The sequence below is a fragment of the Gopherus flavomarginatus genome, chromosome 11, assembly GCF_025201925.1.
Source record: "Gopherus flavomarginatus isolate rGopFla2 chromosome 11, rGopFla2.mat.asm, whole genome shotgun sequence".
Taxonomy (NCBI): Eukaryota; Metazoa; Chordata; order Testudines; family Testudinidae; genus Gopherus; species Gopherus flavomarginatus.
In genome coordinates, this window is record NC_066627.1 from 40,207,951 (window position 1) to 40,229,427 (window position 21,477).

A 21,477-nucleotide genomic window follows, 5' to 3' on the forward strand; every position below is an offset into this window, starting at 1 on the left:
GATTGTGGCAAAGCAATGACAGTTTGGTTGGGTCTGACAACCAACAACATTCTGATGCTTTGACAGAATAAGAACTTACATGTGATGTCAATCATCCCTTGGGTGCCACTTCAAATTCATCTCTTCTCAGGAGGACATCCATCCCCATTGGCATCCAAAATACAGCTATCAATGTCACTAAGCCAAGGACAGAAAACATTGGAAGTAGCAGAGTGTAGGATGTGTTGCCCGAGTGTAACACGGGAGAAATATGGCTCCGAGACAGCGTGTTATCTCTACTCCTGAGGAAATAATTCATAAATGTGGACTAACAAGAGAGCAGTGAATGGTACTGAGAGGGTCACTGGAGACCTGACTTTGGTTATCTTTCTTTCAGAGATTGGAGAGACAGATTAAAAACAGTGCCTGAATTGCTATTATGGACTGATCTTCCACTGCTGACATCAACAGGACCTTTGCTGTTAACATCAGTGAGTAGAGAATCAAGTCCCAAATGATCCTTGTCATGGTATGCCGTTTTCCATAAACGTCTTTGGGATCCTCACATGAAAGTACTTCTTAAAAGTGGGTCATTCTTATAGTCCCCTTTTATAGATTAAGTGAGGCACAGAGATATGTGTTGCACAAAGACATGCAGAAAGTCCATGTCAGAGACAGATCTAGTGCCTAGAACTTCAGAAGCTTTGTCTTCCCTTAAACAGGGTTTGCTAATATAGCTATAGCAAAACCTCCTAGCAGAGATGCAGCTTACTCTGGCAAAAGAATTCTTTTGCTGATCTAGCTTAAACCAGTTCCCCAAATGGAATAAGCTATACTACAAAAGGATTTTTGTGTATGTGGCCATTATAACTGCATCTACACTAGGGATTTTGTTCACACTCCTAACTGACATAGCAATATCTGTAACGCTTTCTAGTGTAGACCAGGCGTAACTTTCAGTCCTGTGCTTTCTGGTACATGCTGCCACGGGATTATCTTGTCCTTTTTCTCCTTGTGTTCAGAACCCAATTTATATTACCTGTCCCCACTCCCCAAAAAAGGATGCCATCAGAGTGTTCAGTGTAGCTGGTAGAATTTTTTCATCAGTCTTGTTGGTTGGAAAAATGAAGTTTCGTGGAGAATAAAACTTTTGCCAAAAATTTCACTTTTGACAGGTTTATTTTGGTTTTAGAAAAAATTAAAAATGAGAAATGTTCGTGGAAAGATGTGTGAACTTTGGAAACTGGAAACCTTGGAAATTGTGGGAAAATGCTCACTTACTATTTTTTTTAAACCTCTCCCTCCCCTTTTTTCCTTCCAAAGGAGCTTTTTTTTTTTTTTTTTTTAAAAAAAGGTCACCTCACCCAACCATTTCCCCCTCGTTTTCTTACTACTACTCCCCCTACTCCCACTTTTCCCACAATGAGGAGGAGGGAGTGAGAAGGATGTAAAAAGTAAGAATGGGATTTTTCCTTTGAAAACAAACCAAAATTTCACAATAGAAAATTTTCAAAAAACCCATGTTTCAAAATGTTAGTCGAGAAATGAACATTTTCACAAAAGATTTTGAACAATAATAAAATCTTTAAACTTAACATTTTGTAAAGGTGGTGGGTGGGAAGAAAATGGCCATTTTTGACCTGCTTTATATCAGGGGTTCTCAGACTGGGGGTCACAAGGCTATTATATGGGGGGGTCGTGAGCTGTCAGCCTCCACCTCAAACCCCGCTTTGCATCCAGCATTTATAATGGTGTTAAATATATAAAAATGTGTTTTTAATTTATAAGGGGGGTTGCACTCACAGGCTTGCTATATGAAAGGGATCATCAGTAAAAAAGTTTGAGAACCACTGCTTTATATAACAAAGTGGTCCCTGATCTAAGGAGCTTACTCTCTGTTAGGTTGTTAGTAAGATGGTAGCAATTCAAAAGCAAGAGTGTCCTTTAGGAATGTGTATTATTTAAGAAAAAAACACTTTCAACATCTTACAAGACTTTGTAAGCACTACTGAGCAAGTAGGCTGTACAATGTTTCTCACTCATGTAGGGCTCTATACTACCCTAGACTTGCATAGCTACCAACAATTAACATCAGGAATAATTCTGTGCACCACCCTAGAGGAGGATATGAATCTTGGATGGGCAGATATTAGAAGCTAAATCCACTGGAGAATAAGCCCTGTGCTAGCCTTCCTACACTGTTCATTTGGAGATAATGTTTTCACCCCTCTTAGCCAGAAGGCCAAAAAGCGATCTTATCATATGTTCTTTTCACATACATCTCGAATGACCACCCCACCCTTTACACTAGAAATTAACAAATTTTACAGATAAAGAAATGCTAATTAGTGAGGGAGTTGACCTACACATTTTTTACTTTAGTGCCTAAAAGCACAAGTGTGTGCTCTTTCAGATCTGGGACCAGTTCTTTTACATCAGTTGGTTGTACCACAGCACAGTGTGCTACCATTGGAGTTCCCTTCACAGGAGAAAAAAATCTCGGATACTTTGGGATTGCTCCCTTACATACACTAGACTCATTCTGACCTCAGTAGGAGACTGGCTGTCAAGGAATGTAGCACTGGTCACTGGAAATCTAAAGACTAATGTAAAGTTGGATAGTGGAACAGCAGATTATTTTTGTCTTTATTAAAAGTAATCTTAGAATTTCCCCAGTCTACCCTTAACTTAATTTGAAACTTTCTCAGCTGGAATGCATAGAAGCCATCATTTAAAAGGTAGTAGAGCCACTAAACTTTCAGGCATAGATATCTCATGGATTGTGCTTAGGGCCTTCCCTAGGGGGGAGGTGGGGCCTGGGACAAATCACTCCCACTGGCTTGGAGGCCCTGCTCTGCATTGGCAGCTGGGGCAGATCTGGCCTGGTGCTGGGCCGCCTGCTGCTACTGGCAGTTGCCAGCACCTATCACGGGGCTATTGTTGGCCATAGCGCCACAGTGGTTCAGGGCTCCAGCTGTGGCAGGGGACTCGCTGCACTGAAATGCAGGTGGCAGATCCCTAGGTGCACAGGGCGGCAGCCGGAGCCATGGGCGCGCGGGGCAGCACTCTCCTCACCATTAGGTCCCATGCCTATGTCTTTTGGGACCGACTGCACCAGGCAATTGCATGGCACATGGGGCTTCCCAAAGCATGGGTACGGAGCAGTTGCCCCGATTCGCCCTACCCAATGGACAGCTCTGTTGGTGCTACATTGAAAATCTAAGACAGAGTTTTGGAAAAACTTATGCTTGAATCTTCAGAATTTTGTGCATGCAAAGAAGTGCTTAACTTGCTCACATAACTGCATGTGTAACTGGGGTAAGTACACACAAGCATGTCTAAACAGTTGCACATGTGAGCAGTGCATTTGCCCACCTAGTTGCAGTAACTGTGTTTGTAAACTGGGTGTGCATTTTTGTATCTTTTGCCTGTGTATTGGTATATGTGCAAGTCTTAACAGTTGGAAAACGTTATTTGGGAGTGGAGGAAGACAAAAGAGAAAATGGATCCTGTCCATTCTACAGCCTCACTTCACCTCAATTTTAATTTTTCTAGACAGCACAGAATCTTGGGCCTGGTCTACATTGGGGGGGTCAACTGCTGCTGCTCCCCCGTCAACCCTCTGCCTGCACCTCTCACTGAGCTGGAGTACAGGAGTTAATGGGACAGCACTTGGGGGTTGATTTATCACGTCTAGACTAGATCGCTGGATCGATCACGGGTAGTGTAGACAAACCCTTGTATTCACATTCCAGTGTGCTCCAAACTAATTGTTTGTCTTTTCCCCATCTTACCTCACATTTGCTTAGTGTAACTAAGGTTTGTTGCATTCATACTGTGTGGTGCACATATTGTTCTGTGTCTGCTCTGGATGTGTTTGTGTCTGGATAGAGGTAAGATGTACCACAGCCGCAGGCAATGTGTGAAGCGTGCATGGCTCTGAGTGGAAAGAATGACATTATGTGTGTACATGTCAAAGTGCAGAAGGCAATGCTTACAATGTGTTCTCTTGCCAATGCATAAAGCTGACTGGAGAAATGAGGGGAGAGAAATTACAAATCAGAGTTTGTAAATGATTTCACTGTTGTTTTGGATCATTGCTGAAGAGAGGGATCCTTTTGAAGGCTTCAGAATCCACATATATCCCTGCCACCCATCTTCGACTTTGTGCTCTAGACTTAATTTTGCATGAAGTAAATGGATACAATTGGAAAGGTCTGGGCATAACTTGTACATGTCACTACCTCAATTTGGACTTCCAAAACATCCAGTTGGATGACTGACGGCTATTTGCATCTTCATTTGCCATAATTGTGCATGCAGTCAGGGAAATGGTGTATGGTGCAAAATTACGTTGCGCACACTCAGTTCTCAAAATCAGATCTCCTGAGACCACAGAACTGATCGTCAGTGTGTTTCTACTGCTCTGTGGCGCAACCAGAACATTGCTGTGATCCAGCAACAGCGCCCGAGAATTATCCAGTTCTTTATTTGGAATTTTACAATCTATAATAAAAGAGCACTGCTCTGTTAATTTCAATGGAAAATGGGCCCAAAGAGTCAAAGGTGTTAACATGACCCAATCACTACAATATTAATGGTTCAGGGTTTCTAGTATAGAAATGTTCTGGGCACTTGTGACAATCGTATTTTAAATAACACACTAATAAACAAGATCCATCAATTACCCCAATCAGATCAAATAACACTTATTTTTAATGTTGCTGCGTTAAGAGCCATCAGCTGCAATTAATCATTTACACACACACATACACTTATAAAGTACTGGAACAACAAAACTAATCAACCTCCCCACTAGTTTCTCACACTTTTGCTGCACAGCCCTTCCCAACACCCATCTCCTCATGGGGAAGGGTGAATAAATGAGCGTTGCAGAACTCCTTGAAGGCTAATAAATTTGGACTGTTATGGACTTGGGATGGAAGCAGGTTTCCAAAGTCTATGATCCTAATGGAGTTTTTATTATGAAAGTGTGGTTAGAAGAGACCAAGCCAGGTGGTGTGCTGGGAGCTACATTTCTTTGCCATGTACTGTCTATATTAAATCTCCGAAGTCAACAAACTGATTTTTTATTTAAGGAGCAGAGTGAAATAGACATATAAATTTAGTAAGAACTTGGGACAAGAGCTATGTTTGATCTTTTGAGAATGCTTAATAAAACCAAGTCTGCCTGAGGAACAGCATCTCTCCTGAATGTTTACACTGATCACTCAATATCATGTAAAATGCAATTGGCAGGGAACATTTGTGCATGCTGATTCTTTCTTGCATAGCCTACTGTTGATGGATATGTTGTGCCATGTTTAGGGATGTGCCTTCAATGCAGTGACTTCGTAAGCAAACGTCAAAGCCCTTGTTACAGAAAATTACTAGAGAATCAAGAAGTTGCATGTAACACGCATCTCTACTGCTTTCCAGTTAAATGTTTTACATGTACTGGATGTCTGTCGGCAACTTCTAGTAACTCTGGAGACACTTGAAGAGTCTGAAATGTGAACCTAGAACTATGAACTGAGAGATATAGCTTGCTCACTTTATCATATGGTAAAATGTTTCCCTGGAGCTGATTAGCTCTCAGTTTAACCTGTTTTACATGACCCTATGCAGCTGGCATCCATGGGGCAGAAGCATGTGGTTTAAGGTTTTGGTTAAGGTAATAAGCACTTGTACATCAGAGCCAGCATTAGGAGCAACACTGCAGTGTAAAGTTAAAATTAGTAAGTAAGGGAGGTTACTGTGAGATCTTCAATAGTATTCTGGAGACAGGTGCAAAGACTTCTTATAGGCTTCAGTGGAAAGACAGTGATGTGACCTCCTATGTGACTCGCATCTGATTCTTGCTGTTACTGACTTTCACTTTGGAATGTTTGCTTCCATGATACATTAGGACTGAGGTTACAAGAGAGATGGCTTCAGGAAGAGAGGTTTTGTTTTAAATTAGCCTTGTAGGGATCAGCTCTTGCCTTCCCCCAACACTCCTGGTAAAACTGGAGGTAGGGCACTTTTCTCTTCTGAGATTGCAGTTTTTGGAGATGGGAACTTTGTGGCAAATGGCTCCAACTAGGTTTTCTCTCCTTCTTGGTTGCTTCCCAGAATGCAGTCATAAGCCATGGCATGTGTGGATATCTTTGGGCTGGCGCGACTGTGCTCTTCCCGTTAGATAATGGGTGTTCTCCTGATATTAGAATCTGGGGAACTCTCAGCTCTCTTGGACGGAGACTATGCTGCATTTTGTTTGTACAGAGCCTAGCGCATTACGGTTGCTACGGAAATACAAATACTCATTCCCTTTATGGTGGGGTGAATATGGATGTACAATAAAACCTCAGTGTTATGAACACCAGGGAATGGAGGTTGTTCATAACTCTGAACAAAACTTTATGGTTCTTCCAAAAGTTTACAATAGAACATTGACTTAATACAGCTTTGAAACTTTACTATGCGGAAGAAAAATGCTGCTTTTAATCATCTTAATTTAAATGAAAGAAGCGAAGAAACAGTTTCCTTACATTGTCAAATGTTTTCTTGAAATTTTCCCTTTATTTTTAGGGAATACTGTTGAGCAGTAGTTGCTTTTTTCGTCTCTGCTGCCTGATTGCGTACTTCTGGTTCCAAGTGAGGCATGTGGTTGACTGGTCAGTTCATAACTCTGGTGTTCATAACTCTGAGGTTCTACTGTAACTGAAAAGAGCTGGTGCCAGGATCAGGCGTAAGGCTGAGGTTTACTTTTCCATGTAAACATTTCTCACTCATTAAATATATAGGAGTCTGACTACCTGCTTCGAGGAAGCTGCCATTTTGTTTCAGTCCATAAAATGCAGAATGTCAGTGAGTCATGCTGTCTTCCTTTTTTGGAAATGATAATCTGTGTTGGGGACCCCTCTGTGCCAGGTGCTGTATAAACCATAGAAAGATGTTATGCTTGCCCCGAAGAGCTTACAATTGAACTGATATAAGTGACGCAAACAATAGGGTGGGAGAAGAATTTGCTAACGATAATGTCACATAGCTATGTAGACTTGCTTCAGTATGTGGACATCATGATGGTCCTGAATTATAAACAAATTCATTTTCTTGCATGTATTTTTTTTCTTGGTGGTGCTGTGGCAGACGAGGGTCTTGGAGGGATTTGAAGGGAGAAAGAAGTAGGTGAAGCAAGGTGTTGTGTGTAAAAGGCCAGTATGGACACAATGAAGAAGATGGTTATGAGAAAAGCAAACCGACAGGTGAATGGGGCTGGCATTGCTGGCAGAGTAGTGAGAGCAAGGGAGGTGTGATCAAAGACAAGCGCAGATAAGGAGCGAGGGGCAGAACTGTGAAGGGCTTTGAAAGTGAGACTAGGAAGTTTGAAGTTGATGCGGTGGCAAATAGGGAACCAATGGTAGGATTCAAAGGTGGGAGTGGGGAAATATGGCCAGAATGAAAAGTAAGGGAGAGAATCTTAGTAGTTGGGGTTTCTACTGACTACATGTGGCTGTTGGGAAGGCACACACATTTTATTCCTTCATTGATTTACTTCAGAAAACATACAATCTAGACAGAATAATGTACTGTTTGCTTACTGTGGCTAGACAATCGTAATGTCCTGTTGTCATCGATGATCACAAGTTTGGGCAGAGGCCTTCCACCTGCCAGAGGACTGGTACGTACGTACACACACACACATACACACTTGCGCCAAAACATCAAAAATTGTGAATGAGACCTGATGTAGTTATTTTGGTACAAGTTGGTGTGGGGAGACTCTTATTTCAGACTGAAAATGGCTGAAGTTAATGTTTAGCTGAAGTCAGTAACCAGTTTTAGGAAACCTGTTCAGTTAAATCTTTATAAGACTCCAGGCCACAGAGAAGGGGAACACCTCATGAGCTGTTTTATGGCTGATAGAGGAAGGGATACATCACATCATAAATAGAAGCAATTTCAATGTCTACATATGCTAGCGGTGCCAACAGGCCCCTGCTGGCTTCTGTGGGTGAGGAGCTTCTTTTGCCTTCCATGGCCAGGAGGGTTTTTATAGCTGCTAAAAATCTTTTTTTTTTTAACTTGTTTGCAAAATGTAGAAAAATGCAATAGGTCCAGAAAAACCGGAACAGTTCAGTGCAATTGTCAAAGTGACTGCTTAGCACAAATGAACCTCCCGTATTAAATCACTGCTTGGAAAAAGCTATGGACACTGTTATTGTGTAATATGAAAAATGAAGCTGTTGTCAACCCCTTTCATGAGAAATCATGGTTCAGAAGGGAGCCTGCACCCTAGTTTTATGGCTAACATGATGCACTGTTTATTTTTAATTACTGTAGTGACTTGTATAAAACACCCTTCCAGTGACTGTAGGAGGAATAGAGGTGGAGAGCTAGGCAAGGTACTTCCCTAGATTACACAACATGTCTAATTCCCTTTGGGAAAATGACAATCATGGCTAGTGCAGCAAAACCACAAGAACTTACTTATTCCCTTAGAGTGGATCATCATCATCAAAATCCCATGCCATCCTGAAGCTTCCTGAAAGTCTCAGGTAAAATGGAACCTGACTTTTCAATAATTAAACTATTTGGCTCTCTCACTTCTCCCTCCCCACCAAAAAAAACGATAGCACTTAGAGCAAGGTCTTAAAAAAGCTAGTTGTGCAACTACAAATACATCCACAATTGTGCCTCATGATTTGTTGGGCGGCACGAGCTAATCTGGTATGTGTGTGTGCAGATGGTCGTCTGCATGTGCAGTTATGAATTTGCATATGCAATTGCATTAATACTGTCTGACTCTTTGAAAATCAGGTTCTTTCTCTACTATTGACTGGAGAAAGCGTTCTACCATGGAGAAGATCAGGAAATTGCTTGCTATCTCTTTCATGCATGTGAATTTCATATTTCAGTGGATCCTTTTTATATCAGTAGTGTCCATGCAAAACTAACTTAGTTATAAACTACCAGCTTATGGTAGAAAATGGCACATGCATGTGTGAGAACTATTAATAATCATCGTAACTTCTTGCAATGTTCTTCTTAGCAAGGTCAAATGCCTCTGGCTTTCTGGCTCTCCTTCAAACCAGTCATGTCAGCAGGAAAAACCATGTCAACCTGAAGACTGAAATCAATTGCCTGAGGGATACCAGGTCCAGTTTCACTTTAATAATAAGCTAGAATCTGATGCTTTTTTACCAGACAGGTAGTTATCACCTAAATGAAGGAAGTGTCATTATGGTAGATCCCAAGTTGTATTCAGATGAGACACAGACTGACTCATATACGGTGTCTCGCCTGCTATACTGGCCTGCTTCTGTCACATGCAGTGAACAGCCCAACTGAGGGAAAAGTTAAATGTTGGCCTGTATGCGAGCACCATCTTGCCCTCCTCCCCCCTTCTGATCATGGTTGTGAAGTAGCATCCCTGGATTCTAACTAGAAGCCTAATGCCCTGCTTAGTTTGCTGAGTGGTTTACTTTAATCTACAGTGGCTATTTTATATATGGCTGATGCTGCTTTTTCTTCCAACACTGAAGACTTTTGGACTAAACAAATATTTGAATCTTCAAAGGAAATCACCTTCACTCCTCCGCAAAGTATATTCCTGCTGTTGGGACCTAGATTCAATCAAGTACTGTTGGCCTGGTGACTTTTAGTCAAGGGTCACTGTTTTAGCTTTCACTTACCTACCGTCCAATGAGATGAGTATAAGTATGAGTATTAATGTATATGTTCACCTTTTTTGCACAGTACCTTTTGTTGTGATGATCTTGACAAACTTGAGAAATGGTCTGAAATAAGTAGGTTGAAATTCAATAAGGACAAATACAAAGTGCTACACTTAAGAAGGAATAATCAACTGCACAAATGGGAAATGACTGCCTAGGAAAGAGGATGGTCTAGATAATACTTAGTCCTGCCCCAGTGCAGGAGACTGGCGTAGATGACCTATCAAGGTCCCGTCTCATCCTACATTTCTGTGATTTTAAGTGCATGTTGTGGGTGGGGGGAGAGATGCTAGCTATGTCATTTTTGTCCGACTCATAAATGAATCATTAGCTGGCTAGTGTCTGAACACCCCAACATAATGTAGCTAGGGTGCAGCGCGTTGAGAGGCAACCCCTGAGTTTTATCTCAGTAATTCCATAATGCTACCCTCATCATGGGTAAATATTTGCAAACTACCATGGTGGAACAATAAAATGAAGATTGTATCTCCATACTTCAGGAGATCCTCAGTGATTTCTTGCTAAGTACACTATCACTTTTGCCTGCCGTAGCTTGTTTTTACAATCACAAAGACAAATCCAGACTGTCTCTTTCTGAATGTTGCTGTAGTTTATGACATTCTGGAAATAAGCTCTCAATGGCTTGTTAATTGCAATGTGGGACACATGTTTCAGTGCCACAGTAGGATGGAAGTTTGTCAATGGTGCTGGAGCAGCTATTGGCTATAGTTTTAATTGCTGGCCTACCCTCTTGACTAGAATGGGAAGGGTAAAAAACCCTGCTGGGCTGAAACTTAAATGCTCCCCATATGAATAATGATTCTCTAGGTGCCACTCATTCTCTTGGTTGAGGGAGCTGTAGTATTACACTCGTTCTCAAGCCAGCTTCACAAGTGCAAGGCACACGTGGTATATTGTTGCTACAGAGTTCCTTCTTTGAACACCATTCCTCAGGGTACACTGGCCAACAAGACAAACAGCTAGACCTGTTGGATGTTGAACTAGAGACATCCTTGGGTGCTGACCATCCCCAGAATCCAATTGCCTGATACAAGTGGAATTCCTCTTCTCTATCCTTTTACCCCTCACCAAGAAGAGAGAGATTTTTCTAGTTACCAGACTAGTTTTCCAACAGGCTGTGTATAAAAAAAAGCATGTTCAAATTTCACGCCACACGTGCACGCTTAGTGACTGTGATTGTGCATATGCAGTTGCACATCTAGTATATTGAAAATCCTTGCTCTTAATAAACTGATTCCTCAAGGCAAAAATTATATATATATGATACTGCAACAGCATTGCACTCACTTTGCACAAGAGGTAAAAAAACAGTAGTTCTGCCTCCCAGTGAGGCCTGTTCATTTCTTATCCATGGAGGCTGATCTTGCCTGGTGAAGCTGCTTTGTCTTTTCTTGTATTTTCATATTGGTAGCAAATTAATCTTTGACTCACCTGTCTCTCTTTGAATGATGCTTCATTTGTCTGTCATAAAAAATGTTGCTCAACAGGATGTCAGCTCCTTTCACCTCCTACTCAGGATATATGGGTCTCCCACACTGCAATATCACACATGCCTTGAAGTTGGAGTTTGTGATCTCAGCTGTTGAGCAATGTGGGTCCCAGGTAGGATATTCTGCTGCTTTCATCTTTGTACAGCTTCAAGCAATTTGAAGGTCTCACTATTTCAACACTGGATTCCATGAACTTGCTCAGCCATGGTCAACAAGGTCTATTCTAGGGCCGATGGGAAAAAATGGTAAATATTTTCTGTGGGGGAAAAAGGGGAAAAAAAAGTTCCCAGAATTTTTTTTTAAAAAGAGAAATCGTCACTGAAATGAAAAATAAACTTGTTCTTCCCATTACTCTCCCCCCACGCTGAAAAAAGGGGCTAAAAGGGAGTGTGTGGAGGAGGAGAGCCGCCTTTATTAAAACAATGTGAACTTTCATGTAGCCGGATAAGCTATTTCTTGTCAAACTTCTTGATGAATTTTTATCTTGACCATCACTAACTGATTCTTTTTACAGTGATTCCAAAGGCAAGGGAAAAATAACAGCTATGCACAGTAAAATCAAGCAGCTGAGCTGAAAATTGTGCTTCTGTTTTATAGGCACATGAAAGCTTTTTCCTGTAGTGTTGATGAACCTTGAAAAGGACCAGCCATTGTAGGTTTGCGGAAAGAAATCAAACTTTTTGCCTTCCTGCTACTTTTCTCAGATCCATGGAATGACACAGAGTTCCGAAGCCAATAGGCAATACTAGTGCCTCTTGTCCATTCTCCAGGAATTTCATTTGATCAGACTGTTTTCCATTCCTACCACAACAGAGCATTTAGTTAAGTTCCTAAAAGCCATCAGTGACGATAATATTTTTAAAGATCCCTCCACTTCTTTCCCTGATTTCTGTGTGAAACTCTTTCTTTATAGGTGATCTTAAATCTTTGACAAGTATGGCCCTCATCTGTGACCAAACTGCTCATTGAGGACTTGATCCAAAATCCACTGGAGTCAATGGGAGTCATTGGCTTTGAAGGGCTCTGAATCAGGACTTCAATTTGTGCCATCTTAGACCTGTTTTGTTAGGCTGAAGGAAGTGATGGATGGTTGTAAGTACACTGCTACTAAGCTGTGGATACAAATTAACCAGCTCTGCAGTGTTTTACTCACTCACTTTTCAAAGTAAAAGCTAGAGGAGACGGGGATGCAGCCTGTAAAGTTGTTGAATACCTTCTGTGAGACTAACCACATGTTTAGCCTGAGGACGAAAGAATAGCTGATTATAATTTTTTTTTTTCTCATCCAAAGCAACAGGAGCCTCCTTTTTCCTAAAGGCAATTTCAAGCTGTTATACAGGAATGAAAATTGATATTAGTTATAGCTGTACGCTGTTGATCTTAATTTTAGTGAAGCTCCAGGCTAATAAATATGAAAAGATCAGTTTCCTGGCTGATAAACAGGCTAAATTCAACAATTCAGGATTCCGATGGAGGAGCACTTGCTGTCCTTTGTTGGTACTTAGCAAAGAGCAATGACAATGGCAGTGTGTTAAAAAACTGGCTTTGGAACTAAACCAGATTTGTGTGGGAAAACAAGACATGCAGCAGTATATATAATATTATAGCGTATGCTGCTATGTAAAAAAAAGATTCACATTGTAGCAAACTGTTTTGTCCTTTATGCTACTAAGAAAAATAAGTTCCACTGCCCAGGCATTTTGTTGCATTTCCACACCCCTTCCTCACCAAATTAAAGATCCAAAATTAGAGTGAGTACACAGATGTTTCTCTAACAATGCTGTTTCAATGTATTGCTTAAAGCATTCTGCATTATCAATTGATATTTAACTTTATATCTCATGGCCCAACAAGAAAATCTCTTATCAAATAATACGGAGGGGAAGATGGCTGGTGATTGACACAAGACTGGAAGTCAGGAGATCTGGGGTCGATTTCTAGCCCTTATAAAGATTTCCCATGTTACCTTGGGCAAGTCACATGCTAAACTTTCCCCACCTATAAAATGGGAGTAATGATACTTGCCTGTTACGCCAGGGGGTTTGAGAGTCTTTAGCCACAAATGTTTGTAAAGGATGTCCAGTTCTTCCAATGGAAGGTGCTTTAGAAGTTCAGATTGCTATTGTCTTAGCTCCACTCCTGTTTCCTGGCTGGGACTGGAACTGTAGGTGCCCACGATACCTCAGAAAATGGCTGTTCTGCCAAGACTTCCAGTCTAGTTTTGCAGCTCCCTGAGATTTTAGGTAATTTGGAGGAGGTTTTGAGGAGTACCTGAGCCTTTGGATGTCATTTCAAACCAAAACAGTACTCGGAGTATTTTTCCGGTGATGCTTGTTGCTAATTGCCACTTTGGGGACTGATTCCCATTCTCACTTCTACTCTCCAGAGTAGCAGGAGTAAGCTGAAGATATAATGTTAATCAGAGGCGGCTCTAGCCATTTTGCGGCCCCAAGCATGGCAGGCAGGCTGCCTTCGGCAGCTTGCCTGCGGGAGGTTCCCGGTCCCGAGGATTCGGTGGCACACCTGCGGGAGGTCTGCTGAAGCTGTGGGACCAGCGGACCCTCAACAGGCAAGCCGCTAAAGGCAGCCTGCCTGCCGCCCTCGCGGCGACCGGCAGAGCGCCCCCCCCATGGCTTGCCGCCCCAAGCACGTGCTTGGTGTGCTGGTGCCTGGATTCGCCCCTGATGTTAATGCTGCTCCATAGACATGGACTTAAAGACTGCCGATGGAGAGATACAAGTCCCCCTATATCTGCGTGTGTTTAAGAGAATCACTTGGCTTGGGCACATTAGTGGGCCTTGTTCATCTCCTTACCTACATTGCTGCAGGACTAATTTCGCTGCATAAAAGTGCTTGAACCTCTGTAGAGGCAGAGTAATTGATCTCACAGTACCCGTCTCCAGCCAGTGTGTAAGGCCAGTATGCTAGCCTCTTACCTGGAAGAGAGGCTAGAACTCAGTGCCAGGTGCAATGGTGTAACTGAGTGACTCTCGATGAAAAAAATCTGATGAAGGAACCCAATCAGAATACTCCTTGCTTAGCTGTGCCGGCTCTGCTGTAAAATTCCATTTTTGTCATTAAAATCAGCATATCTAACATTGAATATGCTTTTAAGAGCTGTTAGCAGAAGGTGCGACTTCTACAGAATCCCTTTTTAGAGTAGAATTGCACTTCATCCATGCAGTGTAGATATTTGCGACATAGTTTAATCACAGGAATAGGAGCACAGGTCAAATGAACACTGAAAAGTTGGAGTACTACCTCATGCAATTCTGTCTCATACAGGATTGGATATTTTCCATGTGCGTTTATCCTCAAGGGTTAGTTTCTCTCCAAATCTGTTCTGGAGGCATGGGAACTTCCCAGCTGCAGAGAATAATCCTTACAGATAGCTTCTCTCATTTATTGTCATGCCTTGGGATTTTGAGATCATCTGATAGTCTTGAAATAGAGAGCCTGTCTGAAATGTGTACATCCCTCCTCTATCTCATAGAAAGATGTTTTCATATAATATCCCTGCACTACCTTACCTGTATATGGGAGAAGAAAATGAGAGAAGGTTGTGTGTTGTTAGCATCTTCAGCATTTGCTGTGGGGTAAGAGAGCAGATTTGATGGATTTGGTCTGAAGTATAACAACCTTTATAAAGTGCTTTCCTCTTAAAGAAATATGATAAGACCCAGAAGTAGTTTAAATATTTGTTGCACATCTTAAGACAGTTACAGGCATATGTTTTATTTGCATATGTGTAAACAAAAATAAGCATGGAAATCGTTACTGATCAAAGGTTGTAATCAATTTTTAAGCGCAACACCAAAGATGTTTATGTAATGTCTAAGCAATATGCAGATAGTAAGAGGAAGAACTTGCATTTAACACAAACATACAACATGAAGACCTGACTGCCTTGGGGGAAGTGGATAGGAAAATAAGGGAGGCACTTAAATGCTATGGTGATGAATTGATTAAAAATGGATCCCAGTCCTGCAAAGACTTACACATACTCACTCATTTTACAGGATCCCGGCTGTTGTGGAACCGCAGTCAAGAAAGCGAAAAAGGGGCCCCTATATGTAAAACGCTATAAGCCCCTTTGCTGATGAATTTGTGATACAGAAGCAAGATTAGATGTTAAGGAGACTCAAGAACCTACTCCTTTAGTGGCCATTTGGCCATTCGTCCCAAGCTCCTTCCTCCTAAATTGCCAAACTCTCCTTCCAGAAGGAGATTTTCCTATGGGCCTTGCTGTGCCTTCTTTATATTTGTTAGTCCTGTGGAGCTGCTCATTGTAGTGTCTCTGAATGCTTCACAAACATTAATGAAGTAAGTCTCTCAGCCCTTCTGCCCCCTTCTGACTGTTGGGGAACTGATGCACAGAAAGGATTAGTGACTTGCCAAAGGCCACATGGGAAACCTGTGCCTTAGCCCCATGACTAGTCTTCCTCTCTTCTCCCCATCTCCCACTTCTATTCTTATTTTCAGAGCTGCTTTATTATACTGAATTTTATAAGCATTTCAAACCTGCTCTAGGGCGTAAGGCCACAAGTATTTTGTTCTGAGGTGGGGACGTTTTTGTTATGAAATATCTGGAAGATTGATGAGTTCCAGCCTACAGTCCCTATTTTTCAAACACAAGGGAATACATGACACTGCAAATGGTATGAACCATGCTGCTGAAGCCAGATTGTGTGTGTCTCTACGCATACAAGAATTATCCTGTTTTAAAGGCCTAAAATGGGGACTTTCTCTGCTTCACTACAGTTTACCTAAAAGCAGGCTGCCTTGTCTTGGTATTATCTGCTATACAAATATTGGCCTACTCCTTAAAGCTACTTTCATAGAAAGCTCAGTGTAGTCTAAAGGGGAGAACATATCCTTTTATATAAATTGGATAAAGTAAAAGATACCAAATAAAATGCAGGATTAAGACATGCTTGAGCTTGAGGTAATATATATATGTAAAAGGACAGGATTTATTGTTGACTTACATTTTTCAATTGGGTGTGTACAATCAGTTTGCTAAGGATTAATGGATCACATCAATAGTTTTGCATCCTGTGCCAACTCCCGTAGCATGATTACATACCAGAAACCTCCATCATTAACTAGCTAGCATATCAGAGGGGGATGGGTGGGGATTCATGTGTGTGAGAGAGAAAGCTTCCACTTTGCGTATGTCTTCCCCGCAGAGTTAGCCTGGCCTCTTATCTATAGGTTGCCCCTAACTCCCCTGCTGTTCACACACACAACCCTCTTATCCAAGTTAAGTGGTACTTTCAACCTGGGCTGGCCAGCAGTATGGCTTAGATCCCAGTTCATTGTTCATTCAGGCTGGTTGATCTTCCTATTGCATTACCTTAAGTATAAATACTTTTCTCTTAACTGTTGCTGTATGAAATAATCAAATATCAGAAAACTGTCTTTACAGCCTGAACAGTGAAAATGATTATACTCAAGGTATTGTAAAAAGCACAACACAAACAAACTGGAAAAAATGGGAAAATTTCCTCTAAACCAGGGGTAGGCAACTTATGGCACATGTGCCCGCAAGCTGATTTTCAGTGGCACTCATACTGCGCGGGTCCTGGCCCCTGGTCTAGGGGGCTCTGCATTTTAACTGAATTTTAAATGAAGCTTCTTAAACATTTTTAAAAACCTTATTTATGTTACATACAACAATAGTTTAGTTATATATTATAGACTTATAGAAAGAGACTGTCTAAAAATGTTAAAATGTATGACTGGCACGCGAAACCTTAAATTAGAGTGAATAAATGAAGACTTGGCACACCACTCCTGAAAGGTTGCCCAACCCTGCTCTAAACTTTCTGTTGTAGGTTTGAGTAGCTGGTAAACTTTCAGAAGGAGGCAGACTTATATTGATATTTCTATAATCTAACAGGAACTACTATTCTAACACTCATGAGGTTTTTTTTTTTTGTTATGTTTGGAATGGTTCTCATTGAAGTAGGAGACTGGATAAGATGAAAATAGAGAGTAACATCTACTGGACTGCTCCCAAAAAGCAAATGGGTAAGTCTTGGCAGGATCAGGCCCTTGATTCTCCCACAAAACCAAACATTTATCGCAATGATTTGGGAAATACAGTATATCTTATGCCCCTGTTGATTTTGGGCATTATGGTAGATCTGCCAAAAGCCAGCACTGGCAACATTAAACAAAATAGGAATGAAGCAAAAAAGAGGTTTTGAGAAGTTACTTATTGTAAATGTGTGAAGTTTAAATTAACTGTTAAAAATCAAATGCAATGGCTAGAAACCTTGTTGAAAATACATGTATTTACAAATGTACAACCACAAATATCTGAAACTAAGAATTTTCTATAAAGAACCTTAAGCAAGCAAAACCCCCAAAAGATTTCAGTAAATGCACTGTGCTATGAAATAAGGCAAACTAATGATGGAATAAATCAAACCCTTTCAAAGAAATTCATGCCCATGAACTTCTTTCAAATGGCCAGTAAACAGGAATAGAAAACTCTTGGGTCAAATTCCCCCTCAGTTACAATGATGCAACCAAGAGCCAAAGTAGATGTAAGGAGCCAATCTTTTGTATGTGGGAATGGGGAAAGGAGATGTTATAGATCAGTTAATGACACAACAGGAATTGTGCTCATGTTCTTGCAGAACCTACAGACATAAGTGCTACATTTGGGAGCTGAATTCAGGTCTTGATTCTCAGTAATGCTACAGAACTTTTATTTTGATCTTGCAGTGCAAAAAGATCTCAAAATAGCCTATTTTCATAGTCTAGACAATGGCTCAGCTGCTGCTGGACAATGACGCTCATGGATGACTGCCCTTTGAAATGCCATGTGATACAATCATCAAAGCCCCTAGCTCAGTGGCTCCCACCCTGTGGCCCAATCAACATACAGTTGCGGCCCATGTGACATCCTCAAGGCCATACAGCTAGTATATATACTGTGTAGCTGTGACCCACATAACACATAGAGAGCTGCATATGCAGTCCACAGTGGTAAATAGGTTGAGAACCACAGCCCTAGCTATTTTCCCTTTCTCTTCAGAGACAGTGGTATTTAGATTGCTTAAAATTCTGAGGGTGCTGATCAACTCAATTACTGGTAGGAGGGATACCCTGGGAAGGAATGTAATGAGTTCTTCCAGCTGTGCTCAGTCTTTGAAAACTTTGAGTGTTGCCTATAGCCTGTGGCCCAACTCTGCTCATGTAAAGCTGTATAGTATTCTGTGGCAAAAAAGTGTCTAGACTGGGTTCCGCCAAGGAACAATAATAGAATGAATGAGGGAAAGACAACAAGACTGATTGATTTGTCTTACTCACTGAAGCCAAGTTCTATAGTATTGAAACTCCATTGACTTTGCTGAAGTTACTCCTGACTTATGCTAGTGTGACTGGAGAATCAGGTTCAGTCTTGGTTCTGACTTTATATGGAAAAATTAATGCTTTTTCATGAAGAGCCTCCCAAATATGTCTCATTGTTTTTCATACCCAGAGATGGTGCAATCCTATGTTCCTGCACTTAGATATTGCAGTGGTACTTGATATTGCAGAAATACTTGAGGTAGATGTTTCCAGATTCCTCTTCAAACTGAGCCCCAGCACTGCAACTGGCTCCGGGGTGACGAAAAAAAAGGTACGGAGGAGATGATGGTAAGAAGAAAGACACATCCTGAATGCTCTTTCACTGACACTTGTCCCACCACTCCCCTTCATAATCAGATCGCATTTTAACAAGTTTTTTGTAAAATAGTTCGTATACAGCAAAATTATTTCAGAATGGAAAATGCTGGATGGAAAAGGGGTAACATAGCAACTCGTGTATACTTTGGGGGGGAAATGTATGATATTGACTGTCTTTGTCTCTTGTACTGATTCAGGGTGTGGCAGGTGGTGAAATTTGATCCACTGACTATTTACATAAACTGAGAAGTGTTTGCCTAAGTATCATAAGGCAAGGACAGAGGCGGATAAAGGGTTGTAAAGAATTCACTAGTAGATTTATCCCTTTGTGCTATGCAAAGAAGCAGACAGATGCTTATACAACAGATTTTTAAAAATTTTTTTTCAAGACTAGTTAAAATGACTTTCCTAGCTCACAGCCAATCCTTCTGTTCTCATTTTCTTCCTGGGACGGGGAGAGGCAGAAGATGTCGCTTCTCTCCCACCATTAGTAGATAATAACATTTTAAGTGCTATAATATTATCATTTAGGTCCAAATTTCTGAACAGACTTGTACCCGGGGGTACCCAACACTGAAGGTTTGAAGGCACAGTGTTGCTTGTCCACATGCTGATTTTTGTGCCCATATTTCTGTTGGGCTGATCCTGCTGGTATTAAAGCCAATGCCATGATTGCCTGCCTTGACCACTTCATGCAAATACAGGGCAAAGCCCCTCAGTTTTTGCATGTACAAAAAATTGTTTGTGAAAAGTACTTCAGTTTTGTCATGTCAAGTTTTATGGATGTCAAGTTTACAAATTCAACCATTGAAACTTTAGGTGCCAACTTTTTTTTATAACTAACTAGACAGTTACTGGATTTGCAGCTTGAGCTTAATTCTACTAACACTAGCCAAATACACCCCTGATCACTAACTTATCCTGATGCAAATGAGTTCAGAATCAGGCACTGGGTGCTGGTTTCATTACTGACATTGATCAGTCGCTTTGATCCACTGACTTGTGTTTTGTAATCACTCCAAACCATTGTGTCAAATCAACAATAGCATATCCTGTTGCTGGAACTGAATTAGCATTGGAAAGTGTGGGTCAGTTTGCACGATCTATGCTATATATATGTCCCCCACCACTGTGGTATCTGAGCACCACACAATCTTCAATGTAGTTATCCTCACAGCACCCTGTGAGGTAGGGAAGTATTGCTGTTACTCTCCATTTTCAGAGGAGGAACTGACTTTCCCAAAGTTACCCACGGAAGTCTGTGGTGAAGCAGGGAACTGATCCGAGATCTTCTGGGTCCCAGGCTTCTGGCCTATCCACTGGATCATTCTTTCTCATTCTGATGGAGTTGGGGGTTCAAATTAGCATCCATGTCTAAATGTAGGAGTCACTTCCGAAGGTCCTAATGTCAAAATCTGAGACTGAAATCCTTATGTTATATGATCTGATACTTCCCTCAGTCTTAAGCATGACTTTTATGCTATGCCTCAGCATTTCTGCAGTCATTAGTGGAGCCAGTGCTTTGAGAGTGAGCGGAAATCTTAGCCGCCAAGCGCTATGCAAAAATCAGTTGTGTGCTTCCCTTCAGCTTTAGCCTGATCTGCGGTCTTTTGACTTGGCTACACAGCTTTCCTGGATGAATGCGAGCAAGGATCAAGTTAATCACGTAAGCAGCAGAGGCAGTGCTATTTTTATGAGGGGAGGATCCACTTCTGCAAGATCTGATATGTGCATATCAAGATTTTAGCTTTGGATGTTATGGCCCATCTGTTGCTGCATCAGCCTGGAGTACAGTGCACATCTTGGAATAAAAGGTGTCAGCTCATCAAGGTGACACTAAGCCTTCATCCAAATACCCTCCAGAATGGAAAAGTGGCAGCAATGAATTAAACAGTACAGTACACAGAGGTTTTAGGTTAGATATTAGGGAAAACTTTCCAACTATCAGGATAGTTAAGAATTGGAAGAGGCTTCCAAGGGAGGTGGTGGAATCCCTCTTTTGGGGATTTTAAGAGCAGGTTAGATAAACACCTGTCAGACATGACCTAAGTATACTTGGTCTTGCCTCAGCATAGGGGGACTGAACTAGAACCTCTGAAGCAGGGGCGGCTCCAGGCACCAGCACACCAAGCGCGTGCCTGGGGTGGCAAGCCACGGGGGGCACTCTGCCCGTCGCCGCGAGGGCAGCAGGTAGGTTGCCTATGGTGGCATGCCTGCGGAGGGTCCGCTGGTCCCGTGGTTTTGGCAGACCTCCCGCAGGCGGGCTACCGAATCCACAGGACCGGTGACCTCCCGCAGGCAAGCCGCCAAAGACAGCCTGCCTGCCGTGCTTGGGGTGGCAAAATACCTAGAGCCGCCCCTGCTCTGAAGGGCCCTTCCAGCTCTAAATTTCGATGATTCTATGAAAGCTTCTGCTAATATCAATGAGTATTTTTTTCAAGCAATTGCTTTGAATAAAGGCACAGACACTTTCAGCTGACAGAACAGGGTGAACCTGGCTATGCACTCAGCCTGAAAGGCTGTCCATGAAATACACTTACGGCTTCCCAAAGGCTGAGCTTGGAAAAAGCTAGCACATATTTTCC

General features: G+C 41.7%; 1 protein-coding gene across 1 annotated transcript in view; it reads right to left on the reverse strand.

Annotated features, from left to right (window-relative positions):
• BMP7 (bone morphogenetic protein 7) overlaps positions 1-21,477 on the reverse strand; it is a 383,690-nt gene that overhangs the window by 31,999 nt on the left and 330,214 nt on the right. The gene's annotated exons all lie outside the window — the stretch shown is intronic.